At 36.5% G+C, this 14,813-nt stretch overlaps 1 protein-coding gene across 2 annotated transcripts in view; it reads left to right on the forward strand.

Annotated features, from left to right (window-relative positions):
- Nucleotides 1-15: 15 nt before the first annotated feature.
- Nucleotides 16-14,813, forward strand: part of Sidt1 (SID1 transmembrane family member 1) — a 100,387-nt gene continuing 85,589 nt past the window's right edge. For both annotated transcript variants that reach the window (XM_010630184.3, XM_019208331.2), the window contains exon 1: nucleotides 16-108. The gene's annotated coding sequence lies outside the window, so the exon portion shown is untranslated. The remainder of the gene's footprint in view (nucleotides 109-14,813) is intronic.

The raw sequence follows: 14,813 nt of genomic DNA on the forward strand, positions 1-14,813 counted from the left end.
CCCGGCGACCCGGCCAGGGGCGCCGATTTCGATCGCGTGTACAGCGGGGTGGTGAGCCTCAGCACCGAGAGCATCTACTCCTTCAACTACACCAGCCAGCCCGGCCAGGTAAGACCCGCTACCTCCTCGCCCGCGCCTCCTAGAACTTGCCAGATTTCAGAGCCCCAGCCCCAGTTTTGGGTCCCCCTGAGAATTGACCTCTGGAGACGGCCGGGACTAGGAGATCCTTGTTCTTTTTCTCCTGCGAAGCAATCACTGCTCTGCCCACACTCCTGCACCAGCCTCGGGGACAGCTCAGCTTCACCTCGCTCCCATCCCGGCCTGGTCGCTGGCATTTCTGGGCTGTCCAGCGGCAGAGATCCCTGCACCTTCCACAGGTCCGGGTTCTCCGCTGCTTTCTCTAGGAAAGTCAAGATTTCCAGGTTTGCCGGAGGGTGGGACCGGTCCGAACCTCTGTTCCTCAATACCCTGGGCGAAAGGGATCCCATTACGTTCAGACAATGTGAGACCCACCTACTTCATAGCGCGCTGAGAGGGAAAGCTACTCAGAATCTAAAATGGAAATCAATCATGTGAGAAGGGACGGAAGCTGCAGAACCTCTGTGCGTTAGATAGTCACTTCCTGCCTTTCTGTACCATTGTCACATGTGAGTGCATAGGCGAAGCTGGAAGACCGGTCAGAGACACCGAATCTGCAGCCCTCTGCTAAGGTATCCGGGTTTTGATGTCAAATAAGGGTGAATAATTATGTGAAACTTCTAGACCTATTTCTTACAAGTTAAAGCTGAAAAAAGGATTACTCCAGAAACTGTGACTTTGACATATATATACTCAGATTACATAACACAGGAAAATGCACATGGCTCTCTTTTCCCCTCCAATATATTACCCTGGGGAGAGGGGTTCTCCAGTGTAACAACTTCTGGCCAATCTCCGGATCATCTGAATGTGCCAATTCTCTAATCTCTTAGGAAAGTCCCCAAGCAGATGTTTGGGATACCATCTTATGCTTTCCCCTTCAATTCTCAAAAACCTTGCTTCAAATCGAGAAAGGGACTTGCACTGAACCAGAGGGCCCAGGGTGCCTATCACTCCTTCCAGACTTCTTCCAGCTGTGTGTCCTGAATTACCCATCTGCAGCCAGGCACCAAGTCCTTTGATGCTGTCACCATGGTAACACAGCCGTCATCCTGCCCCGTCCTTCTGTACCCTTTAAGCTGTGTGTCCCCTGGTGAACAGGGAGGCTGCGTACAGAACCTCTCCACCGTAGACAGTGTGAAGGGATGTTTTTGATATCCCCAACTTCACATAACTGACTTCTTCCTGTCTCGTGTAGGGTTGCCACAGGGTGGGCACATGAACTGTGCTCCTAGCCCTGATTCTCTGGAAACAGATACATGCCTGTAAATGTCATGTTCTGTAGTCTGTGGTATCAACTTCACCCTAAACTGCTGCCAAGGAAACTCAGATTACACGTGCAAAGTAGATCCTGGCATCAGGCTTTGATATTTCTTGCAGTTCTACTTAGGGATACACTGGTTGCTTTTTAAATGTTGCTTTTTTGCCTTTTCCTCCTTAGTATTGTGTGATTTGCTGACTACAGCACAAATCTCTATTGACAGTTGAGGTCACCTGTTTGACTTTCCTAGTAAACCTTAACTAATGGGGTGCAAATCATGCTCATCTCTGTACCCTGGGACCTAGTGCTATGCTTGGCACAAAAGAGTTTTATAAATGTTTTATGCCAAAATAGGTAATGTAATGAGGGGTTAAACAATTCTTAAACTAGAGTTAGATAAAATCAAATGTATATTGTGTACTAGGTTGGAAGGTGTGAATCCATCACCAGATAAAAACAAGACTGAATTTTGTTCTTCATAAAATAAAAATGTTCAAAATTATTGTTATATCCTTTTTATTTTGCCTATCTCTGTGGTAAATGGCTTTATCTTGTAAAATAATGATGAATAGTTTTCAAAATACTTTTGCACAACAAAAAATTGTCCTTAGATTTTACATTAAAATGTTTCCAAGAAAAGCTTAAAAAAAATGCAAAGTTGAAAGCCTTGGGGCCAGTATAATGAGTATTTCAATTATTTTGACATCAGTATGCACCAAGATAAACCTTACAACTTCCTGAGACAGACTCTTGAATTTAAATAAGGGAGTGAAACCTTCAACCCAATGACTACTATCCTCTCTCCCACCCTATTTCTGTTGATTTCTCAAGAGAGGACATTTTCCTTATCTGTCTGTCCAAACCTTTTCTCTTAGTTACTACTAATGGCCTCCTCTCCTCTTGCTCTATTTTGTCCCATGTTTGGTACCAGCTGTCCTTCTTTTCATTGTATGAATATGTGGGAAGTAGCAGAATTTTACTGAAGGTTTGAGTAACACAAGGGAATTAAAAAACAGCACAGGATAAGTGATACATTAAAGGAGAAATCTAGCCACACTTGTCTTCACAGGGGATATTTCAAGGTAATGACTCTTTCTCTCAGGTTCTTCATCTTTTTGGCCATCCCTGTACTCTTTGAACACCACACTCTAAATTTTTGTTACACTCCCTTGTGGAACAATTTCTGCCTCCATCGCCAACTCCAGACTCATAAAGAGGCTCTGCTAAATAAAGATCTGTGGTCTCCAGAGCAGAAGCTCAAATATGTTGCTTTTCCTCTAATCTTTTAGCAGGAAAGTCTTCCTCCACTGGAGGTCATTGCCCATCACCCTCTTTAGTCAACAAAAGTTATGGTTTAGGAAAAAAAAGTCTTGTTTTTTTTAGCTTTAATCTTTTTTTCCCCCTTCTCTTCAATCTGGTGTGGTCTGCCATCATTTTTCCTTTGCCTTGAAGAACAGTCTATTCTAAATATAGTCTTTGCTGAAAAGAAGAAGAAGTTATGGCAGCCCTTGTACCTAATCTTTCCCATCAGCTACTGTATCTCCTATAACAAGTGCTATCCCAGAAAATGATTTCCCCAAGCATGTGTCATGCTGTTAGATGGATTCAGCACCAAGAAAAGTCTCATGTGCCTTGCAGGCACAGAGAAATGTAAATATGAAGCTGTCATTTTTTAAAAAATGGAGTGACTAGTTTAAAAAATAATAAAAATAATAATTAAAGGTGCAGGTTAGGCAAGATCAGGTTCATTTGCTTTCGCTGGAGAGGAAGTTTCTAGAAATTCTTTTAAAAAGGAATAGGGTTACACTGCAAACAGGATGTTCTGTAACCACAAGGCTCAGCCAAACTAGAAGGAAATCACCTGGTTAGGAAAGTCATAAGGGATATTTGACTTGAAGAGGGGACACAGATACATTATTGGAAAATGAAAATATTCTTACAAAGATAGAGACAACACTCAGATGTTTCTGTCTGAACCAGAAGGTGTTAAGAACCCTTAAATAAAGATCTAACCACTCTGCAATAGGCTGTCTTCTCTGAGGCTTTCAGTAACAGCATTCAATGTTTGTAATAGAATTTGAAACATTTCCTTAGAAATATCTCTTTTACCTTTTTAAACTGAGGTATTTATCTTTCAGTGACATGTATTATGCTTTTCTATACCCAAGGAACATTCAATGGCTATATTAATATCAATCAGTAGTTATATATCTAGAGTGAGTTATACATAATCTCTTGAATCCAGACTTGAAAAGCCCACCCAGCCCCCATGAATAATGAAATACATATGGGGACACTTTGTGGTAACTTCTAACTATACACAGAGAGCCCTCCATATCTGTTAGTCCCATATCCATGGACTCAACCAATTTAAAATTGAAAAAATTCAAGGAACTTTGTCTTTAATAAACATGTACAAATTTTTTCTTGACATTATTCCCTAAACAATATGGTATAATAACTACATAAATGGCATTTTATGGCAGTCAGTATTATAAGTAATCTAGAAATGATTTTAGTAATATCCTAAGGAGGATCAGCATAAATTATAGGCAAAAACTATGCCATTTAATAAGGGACTTGACTGTTCACAGAATTTGAATAAAGAGTTCTAAAGCAAATCACTCACAGCACTAAGGGACAACTGTATGTTACATTACTAGTTACATACAAGAGTTAAAAACGTAGATGTGTTAGCTTCAATTCTTCCACCTGGTGCAGGGAAACCTTGCTATTTATGTGCAGTATCCAAGAAGCCACCTTTGCTACCCTCCCACATCCTCCTACTGAACAGGACTACTGCTTGTTGGAGAAAAGAATCATTTCATTAGCACATTATCTGGATGATTGGTCCTGCAATAAAAAAATACCATTGTCAGATCCAGTGTCTAGGGAGGGCCTGCTTCCTAAATTATAGACAGTCACTTTCCTGCCGTGCCCACAAAAGGCAGAGTGTAAAGAGAAGCAAGATTTCCCAAGTCTCCCTTATAAGAGCTTTTGACCAGTTTCTGTTTCTTTGGCGGAGCTCCAGTCTTCACCTTGACCTTGGATGTCATATCTTGGCTTTCAATGCAGACTCTTCAGCATCCATCACATTTCAAGGCAGAATATGGGACTTTTGGGAAGATAGTGGAGGGGTGAACAGCAGAGAAATAGCCTCTCCAAAATTTGGTATTAAGACACTGGAATATAGCAATGTGAGGAAGAGAAGGAGGGAAGTGGGTCCCCAGGACCCAGCAAGGATCTGAAGCAAGAAAGCAATTTATAAGCATCAATTTACAAGCATCAACCCAGGAATTAAACTTGAAAGAAAAAGAACATGAGAAGGTACAGAAGCAAGATGTAACCTCAGACTTCTAGCTCACCGAAGGTGAACTCAGGGGGCACTGAGGTGAAATAATTAGAAAGACACCCACTTGAACTCTCTGAAGTAATAACAGCAGAAGTAGCAAAGTAGATGAATGAGGCTGTAGAAAAAATTAAATTAGAAATCATTTCTCAGATAACTTAAGACATGGTGACCATAATGAAAGACATGCTGAGGGAGTCTAGAGAAAATACAGATTTTTTTAAAAAGGGGAGCTTAGGAAAATGATGGAAATCATGAATGCTCAATATAGGAAAGAAATGGAATCCATGAAATGGATCCAAACAGATATCCAGTGATTAAAAATTCCATCAAAAGTGTATGCAGCAGAACCAGCCAATGTGAGGACAGAATATCAGATATAAAAGACAGGGTTGTGGTTAAGAATCATGAAAAGAAAGATTTATTTAAAATAATAAGGGACCACAAAAAAAATCATTCCAACAATTGCTAGATGATGCAAGTAAGAATATCGTAACATTGATTGGAGTCAATAAAAAAGCAGGAGATAGCTCAAATGACATAAAAAAACCTGTTCACAGAATGGCAGAAAACTTCCCAAACAGGGAAGAAGAATTTGATATACAGATTAGTGAGGCACATAGAACTCTAGTTAGCCATTATATAAAAAAAAATCTACACCAAAACATACAACTGTCAAGATTCCAAAATTCAACATATTGAAAGCTGTTAGAGAAAGAAACAGATCACCTTAAAGGAAAGCCCATCAGAATCACAGCAGACTTCTCAACACAAACCCTCAAGTCAAGGAGAGCTTAGAGTGAAATATTTGAAGCCCTAAAAGAAAACAACCTCCAGCCCAGATTGATATACCCTGCAAAACTACCTTTCAAAATTGATGGAGAAATAAGATACTTCCATAACAAAGAATACCTGAAGAAATTCTTGACCACAAAACCAGGACTCCAAAATGATCTGAAGGATATTCTAGAAAGAGATGAAGAGGACTACAGCTCATAAACCCCAACAGAATGAATCCTCCAGGCAAGACAAGTAATTGAATAAAAGGGAACCAACAACAGGAAAATAACGTAAGTCGATACATATCAGTTATAAACATCAATGTAAATGGTCTTAATTCACCAATCAAAAGAAGTAGACTGGCAGAATGGATCAAGAAGTAAATTCCAACACACAAGAAACACATTCAATTCAAAAAGAAATTTATAGACTGAAAATCAAAGGATTGAAAACAATACTCCATATAAACCTGGAAAATAGAACTCTTGTAGACAAAGGGGATTTTAAGCCAAAACTGACCAGAAGTGACAAAGAAGGTTACTATTTATGAAATATTGCATTGTTTCTCTAATGTGAGAAAACGAAGTGTAAATAAGGGCTGGGGGAGGGGTAAAAGGAGGGGAAAGGTACAGGGAAAAAATGAGAACCAAGATTTGTTGTGTAAAAGTACAAGATCCCAATGATGAATGTACTATATACTTAAAAAGTACCAATAAACTCAATGCAAAAAGTGTAAATAAGGACTAAAATGTATAATAGATATTGGGAAATAAAAATGTTCAAATGAGAAGGGGAACAAGTGGGGAGGGAGCAAGGGACAAGGAAAAAAGAATAGGAGAAAAATGGAAACTAAGCTTTTGTAGGTAAGGAGGGGAAAAGGGTTGAAAGGAGAGGGGAATGGGGGCAAAAGGAAGAAACAAGATATATCATGTAGAGATACAAATTACCTGTGATAAATGTTATTATATATATATAAAATGTACCAATATAAAAAGGACAGAATAAAAAAGATTAAAAGCATGTAATCTAATTACCTCCCACAGTTCCCATTTCCCAATACCAGCTTTGGGGGTTAAATTTTAACATGTCAGTTGGGGGAGGGGGCTTTTAGTCCATAGCAGTCACAGAACCACATTATTCTCTATGACTCTGAAAATAGCATCAGCATATCACGACAGTGTTTAGGGGCTAGCACTACTCCAGTTTTGCCTCTGATATTATGGAAGACCTCTTTTTACCTGTCCTGCCGGATTATTATGTACTAATTTGTATACTGAATTCTGTTAGTTGGTGCTATGTAATATAGTAGCCACTGTGCATCGCTTCTCGGCCTTTTGGCTAAGATCAAGTGTAGTAGCCACTGTGCAATGGAGCTATCAAGCCCTTGAAGTGGAATAGTCTGAAATGATATACACTGTTACATGTAGACTACACCGACTTTCCAGTCCCTTTGAAAAATTAGCAAAACGTGTCTATAATTACAAGCAGTCTGGGACTCAGGATGATGAAAGTTCAAGCCCAGCCTTGGCAGCTTAGCATTTTGGCAAGACCATGTCTCAAAAGAGAAAATGAAAAAGGTCTGGGATGAAGGCCCTAGGCTCAATTTCTAGTGCTGCAAAAATAATTTTTTAAAAGAGTGTCATCAGTATTTTTATTGTGTGTTTAATATTTTCAGATATACTAGAATTAAATTAGCTATTTTTATAAAGTTAAGTTTATCCATTTCTTTTTACTTTTTTAAATGTAGCTTTCAAAACACTTAAAAACACATAAGTGATTCTTATTTTACTTTGCTCTATGTACTACAAGACTTTAAAGAAGCTGTATATCCTACAAATAGCTTTCTTGGAGGAAATAGGCCTTCAAATGGTCATAATAATTAAGCAGAAATAAAGGAGAAATATATTTCAGACATAGAAAAATACATCTGGTTTCTTTGCTGGCAAGAATATGTCAGTAGGAAAACTTGCATAATGCAAAACTTATCTTCATCAGCTATTGGGTTGTCAAACCTGAAATAAATATTTCATACTTTACCTTTATTTATCAAATTTCATTATAACGAATGGTCTTCTAGCATCCTATAGCAGTGATCAATGAGATTTTAACTAGTAGCAATGGATTTAAACATTTAATGTATTTCAATGTAGTGCTGTCTTTAATCTGTATTTAAAGTCATGCTGTTTATCTTTGGCCAGTGAAAACCAAATCAAATCTTTCTTGAATTCTTTTCATAAAACCCAGGTGTTCTCTGACAGCTTCCTTATCTTCTTGCTTCAAAGGTTATTTTTGTTCCTGACGTGCAATCAGCCATTTCTCTAGAAAGGTTAGGTTACTTGGAATGAGAAATAGCTTTTAACAGACCACAGCTTGGAAAACAGTGGCTAAATTTTCAGTAGACAGAGAGCTAAGAAATATATTACATATGTCATGTCTTAGTAATGGCACCCAATTCAAGTTGAGAAATACAGGGTTTTACTTAACCTCTTCAACAGTTCATCTATATCCCCCTTTCTCTCATGCAAAAAATTCATGATTCTCAAGTATATGAATTTAAATTGCTTATCTGCTTTATCTCAAATAAACAATCAACTGTTTTAGGTGATAATGCTGGCATTAACACCAAAAATAGTATTATTGGGTACAATTTAAGATCAATTTTTATATTTCCTTTTAACCTCAGAGTATATATCATTAAATTACTGTAATGTAACATTTCCTTCAGTGCAGGAAAGGAACTTATAAGGTTCATTTATTTAAGTTTACCTCTAAATTTTAGGCATCAGGTTTTAATTTTGTTTGAAAATTAAAAAACAAGACATTTCTGCCCTTGAAGTGGAATAGTCTGAAATGATATACACTGTTACATGTAGACTACACCGACTTTCCAGTCCCTTTGAAAAATTAGCAAAACGTGTCTATAATTACAAGCAGTCTGGGACTCAGGATGATGAAAGTTCAAGCCCAGCCTTGGCAGCTTAGCATTTTGGCAAGACCATGTCTCAAAAGAGAAAATGAAAAAGGTCTGGGATGAAGGCCCTAGGCTCAATTTCTAGTGCTGCAAAAATAATTTTTTAAAAGAGTGTCATCAGTATTTTTATTGTGTGTTTAATATTTTCAGATATACTAGAATTAAATTAGCTATTTTTATAAAGTTAAGTTTATCCATTTCTTTTTACTTTTTTAAATGTAGCTTTCAAAACACTTAAAAACACATAAGTGATTCTTATTTTACTTTGCTCTATGTACTACAAGACTTTAAAGAAGCTGTATATCCTACAAATAGCTTTCTTGGAGGAAATAGGCCTTCAAATGGTCATAATAATTAAGCAGAAATAAAGGAGAAATATATTTCAGACATAGAAAAATACATCTGGTTTCTTTGCTGGCAAGAATATGTCAGTAGGAAAACTTGCATAATGCAAAACTTATCTTCATCAGCTATTGGGTTGTCAAACCTGAAATAAATATTTCATACTTTACCTTTATTTATCAAATTTCATTATAACGAATGGTCTTCTAGCATCCTATAGCAGTGATCAATGAGATTTTAACTAGTAGCAATGGATTTAAACATTTAATGTATTTCAATGTAGTGCTGTCTTTAATCTGTATTTAAAGTCATGCTGTTTATCTTTGGCCAGTGAAAACCAAATCAAATCTTTCTTGAATTCTTTTCATAAAACCCAGGTGTTCTCTGACAGCTTCCTTATCTTCTTGCTTCAAAGGTTATTTTTGTTCCTGACGTGCAATCAGCCATTTCTCTAGAAAGGTTAGGTTACTTGGAATGAGAAATAGCTTTTAACAGACCACAGCTTGGAAAACAGTGGCTAAATTTTCAGTAGACAGAGAGCTAAGAAATATATTACATATGTCATGTCTTAGTAATGGCACCCAATTCAAGTTGAGAAATACAGGGTTTTACTTAACCTCTTCAACAGTTCATCTATATCCCCCTTTCTCTCATGCAAAAAATTCATGATTCTCAAGTATATGAATTTAAATTGCTTATCTGCTTTATCTCAAATAAACAATCAACTGTTTTAGGTGATAATGCTGGCATTAACACCAAAAATAGTATTATTGGGTACAATTTAAGATCAATTTTTATATTTCCTTTTAACCTCAGAGTATATATCATTAAATTACTGTAATGTAACATTTCCTTCAGTGCAGGAAAGGAACTTATAAGGTTCATTTATTTAAGTTTACCTCTAAATTTTAGGCATCAGGTTTTAATTTTGTTTGAAAATTAAAAAACAAGACATTTCCAAAACATGGTATATTCAAGATTAGTATAGCGTCTATGTTTGTCTTCTGCATACTATTTCTTCTCTTTCTCTATTGGTAATCATTTAAAAATGTGTTGTTTATAAAATAAAATGTTCCTTAAACAAAGTTTATGTTTTTGTTCTGTTTTCCTTTTTGCTAAAATGTTTCAATAATGCCCTTGTCTTCCCTATTTTCATCTATTGTCCGTTAGTTTTCAGTGATGAGCAACATTGATACTGGCTGATATATTCATCTCCTCCTTTTCTTCAACGTGAAAACCTAGATAATACCTTAGAAGTGAATGTATTTATTCTATATTCATACTTTCTCTTTATTCTCCATTTTCAGTTGTATCAGCTTTGTCATAGCCCATAGGCACATAAGCTGCATTGTCCTCTCATAAGCAATATTTTAATCCTAGCTCTGTAGCAGTTTTTCTAGGAAAGGAATTTTTATAGTTTTGAGAATTCATGTGGTCCACTCTGTTCCAGAATGTTCTTTACTTCGTGCAAGGTCCTCACACCCACAAACTATAGCCTATGAAATTCACTTTAGTTGGAGTTGCTGGTCTCAGATTAGTCCTCCAGTCTTTTCAATGTGTGCTTTTTTAGAGAATTTTAGAGTTTTCTGCTTCTCAGAGCCATCAGTTTTATGGCTTTCCTCCCCTTACACCTATACAGTTGCTAGTACCTTAGAGCTTTTGAGAATTTGTTTTCACTGCTCGTGTTTTTGGGTTTGTGGAGATAACATTATTTAAGTTTTTTGTTTTTTTTTTGTTTTTTTTTTTTTTTTTTAATTTTTTTTTTTTTTTTTTTTTTTTTTTTTTTGTAAATTCCCATGGAATTTGGGTTCTGCTGTCCCAGTTACTCTGTCTTCACATGGGATAATCAGATTCATTATCTATCTATACTGCTGTTGACACCATCTTACCCAAATCTTCCACCATTGCTTTTTACTTTTTCCTATAACTTTGGATTTTGAAATAACTTCAAAAGTACAGGAAAGTTAGAAAGACTGCAAAGAATTCCAATGTGCCTTTCCTTCACATTTCCCGTTTAACATTTTCCCAAATTTCCTTTATCATTCTCTCTCCCTATAAATTATTTTTTCCTGCATTGCTTGAGAGTAAGTCATAGACATTCTTTTGTCCCTAAATACCGCAAAGTATATTCCCTATCAAGAACATTTTCTTATAGTGACATTAAACAATCATCAGAATCAGAAAATGCTACTATTTAATCTGTGGAGCACATTCAATTTTTACCAAGTTCCCCCAAATGTCTTTTTTAATAAAGAGGGTATTTTCCCTTCTGGTCCAGGATCCACTCAAGGGTACATACTGCATTTGATTGTCATGAATTTTTGGTCTTCATTTAGAACATTTCCTTATGCTTTCTTTTTCTTTCTGGATTTCAATATGGTGTTTCTTCATAATTAGATTCAGAGCATCCGTTTTTCTCAGAAACACCACAGGATCAATATTGTATCCTTAAGGCACCGTATCAAAGTCAAGTGATATACTGAATTTTCCTATTACCAGTGTGATTAAAATAGTAGGGATGGCTTTTCTCATGTCTCTCCACTGTTAAATTGCTATTTTCCTTTAACAAATAAAAACTGATATGTGGAGCGATACCTTGAGACTATGTAAATGTTCTGTGTCAAACTTGGGACTACAGCTTTTAGCATCCACTGACTGCTCTTCCCTGAATCAGATTCTACTATAATGGTTTCCTAGTAATGATTACCTAATACATTGTTCCTCCTATATTCCTCATATCTACTGTGGGAGTTTTTTCTCTCATTTATTTATTTTATTTATATCATAGGTTCTTATTTGATCCAATTACCCATTATTTTTATTCACATTTTTTAAAATCTTGCTATGAATAACTTAGTATTCTAAATATGATAGGATTTTTCCTCTTAAAATGAGTTAAACTTCAGTGGATATATTAAGAATCTCTTTCTTGTATCCTAACCCAGGAAGATTTCTTCTCTCTCCTTCCCATCACTAGCAAAATAGTACTTTAGTGGCTGTTAAGCAGTCACGCACAGCTATTGAAAAAACAGGCTTATTGGTTATCATCCAAATCTGCTTTGAGCACCATCAACCAGACCATCTTGTAGGGCCCAAGAACGTCTGCTTCTGGACCAAGGATAACAATTTTCAACTTTGAATTTGCAGTTAGAGGGATAGGCCCATTTTTCTTCCATGAAAAACTAAAAGCCAGAGTAGTGAAACAAATTATAGAGTGGTAGCTGAGGCAAGGATTTCAGAATGTCTGATTCCAGATCCACAATTTTATCCATTCAAATCATGAATTATGGAATTCCCAGAATATTTTTTATAATATAGATTTTTTGTTAGTGGTTTCTAAAATATGATAAAGTTTGTTTCTGGATGGGAGATTTAACATGCTTTCTGTACTTTCTAAATATTTCACAACAGAGATATTTTACTTTTACCTAAGCAAGGGCAATAAATAAGTGGCAGAGCGGTATTGGGAAATAGCATGAAGTGGGTACTAGAAGATGTGAGGTTTTTATCCCTTTAACTACCAATGGACCTTCAGCAAATCTTGTTCCCCGAGCTCCATTCTTCCCATTGATGAGAGGATTACATCTTTCATCTTTACTGAAGCATTAAGATTAAGTCTTCTGATATTTTTCTACCTTGTGTCAGATTAAAATTTTTTCTTAACTACAGACAGGATACACTTCTTGCCAAAAAAAAAAAACACAAAAAAACAAAAAAAACAAAAACCAAAAAACCAACAACTATTTGTCATATAAAATCAAGCAGATGAAAATGTTATTGTTTTTCTGAAACTTTTTTATTTTCATTTGGAAAGCTTCCACAGTGTTCTTCACTGCTTAGAAGTGGTGTGTGTTTGTTATGCTTTGTTTTTCATTTCTGCTTGGGTACATATGCACATGTGCTGAACTTCTATTGAAATTCTCCCTTTTTTCTGCCCTTATTCCTGCTGACTGCCATGTCAATAAGCTTGTTGTCATGTTGGGTTTGTTTATTTGGTTGTTCTTTGTTTTATTTTTACTGTTGTGATGGTCCTTCTTGGGAAGGTTTTTTGTTTTTGTTTCTTGTTTCTTGTTTTTTTAGTACCAGGGATTGAACTTGGGTCCTTGCACTTGCAAGGCAGACAGCAGCAGAACCACTGAGTTAAATCCCTGGCTGGGAAGGTGTTTTAAGCAATCTTTATAGAATAAGAAGGTTTTCAGACTTTCATCTTCCCCAGTTTGATATCAATTAGTTACTTAAAACATCTTCAATGTAATGTCTCACTGTGGACTTCAATCTAAAAGACCAAGGTATTTGTAGTACCTTAACTCTTTGCTGTTGGAAGATGCCAGCATTTCTGTCTTCTTTTCAGACAGAAGTAACCACACAGAATAGTTGTTATTGCATGTTGCCACGAAGTACCTCAGAGTATGTTAGCCAGCCCTTCCTACATTGTTTAACTCGAGCTCCAGAAGTCCTTTGTCAACACACCAAGATGGTGCATCAATGACTCAAAGGCACATCTCCTGAACTGTTTGGATTGGGGTCTCTCCATCCTTTCTGATTACTTACAAATGAAAATATTGAGTACAATGTGGAGCTGCCAGACAATATGATCATAGTCTTCTACTTCGTGGGGGAGGGAGAAAGGGGCATCGCACACATTTATAATCATTGCTTTATCCTTTTTCCTTTTCTTCAATCTTTTGAAAGTGGAAACTCTGAAGTTTTCTTAGTGCTATAATTAGCTATGCTGACTTTTTAAAAAAGCATGAGGGGGGCCTGTATTTTCTTAAAAACTTAAGTCAACTTTTAAGTTTTCTTAAAAACTTAAGAGCAACATATTGTATTCTATTAAGTCTTCAGTCTTTGGGAAACACATACAGTAAGTTTCTAGGAATGTGTGCAGAAGTTCTTTATATGGGAGAGGCGGCTGATTAACATGTTAAAAGATAGCACAGGGTAGGAGTAGCTCCATGGTTGAGCCCTAGAATATTTGTCTAACACGGGTGAGACCCTAGATTCCATCCTCAGCACTGCAAAAAAAGAAGGAGAAGGAGGGGCAGTGGGGGGGGAGAGGAGGAGGAGGAGAAGGAGAAGGAGAAGGAGAAGGAGAAGGAGAAGGAGAAGGAGAAGGAGGAGGAGAAGGAGAAGGAGAAGGAGAAGGAGAAGGAGAAGGAGAAGGAGAAGGAGAAGGAGAAGGAGAGAGAGCATTTCATTCCTGGGGAGGGAGAAGCAAAGCTGTGTGTTACACTGCTAATGTAAATTATATATTAAATGCTATTAATAATAAAAATAGTTAAAATGTACTCGCCAAAATAATTTCTTATTTGATTTCTCCTTCCTTTCCTTTCCTTGGTTTATCTGAAATGACAATAATGTACAAAGAATTTGATTTTGCCACTGGAAGAAAGGAGATACTAATTTCGTGCAAGACTGAACATAGGATTTTTTAAATGCGTTGTATGAAAAGAATGAAACTGGCTTGAAGATGTCTTGCACTGAAAACTATGTTCAGAGAAAGTTGAATACAAATCTTTCCTGTTAAGAAAGCTATAATAATAATCTCCTTAGCTGTCACAGCTCCCAAAAAATGAGGAATCTTCTTTCTGTTTGGACAACTGAAAAGCTTTCTGAGAGTTTAGTTCTCAAACTGTAATTTCAAGGTGCTTTCTTTTGGATACAATATTCTACAGTGGATCTCAAAGCTTATCAGAGGTGTCAATATGTAATTACGAAGTTCACCTTTGCTTTGGTTAGATACTGAGTATTTGAATACAACACATTAGTTCTGAAATGGTAGCAAAATTAAAGTTTATCTGGCATTATCAAGTAATGTGTTGGCTTAAGAAAAAGCATTCTCTGGCTATCTAGGGCATATGCTTGAAACCATGGACCTTCAAGAGTATGGCAAAAAGTTTGCTCCTCTCTCTACCTCACCCAACATGCCAACATTTAAAACTTTTGTTTCTTTCTTTTTTTTTTTTTTTTTT

This window comes from Fukomys damarensis, unplaced genomic scaffold (genome assembly GCF_012274545.1).
Source record: "Fukomys damarensis isolate Sample0158 unplaced genomic scaffold, DMR_v1.0_HiC HiC_scaffold_24, whole genome shotgun sequence".
NCBI classification, from domain to species: Eukaryota; Metazoa; Chordata; class Mammalia; order Rodentia; family Bathyergidae; genus Fukomys; species Fukomys damarensis.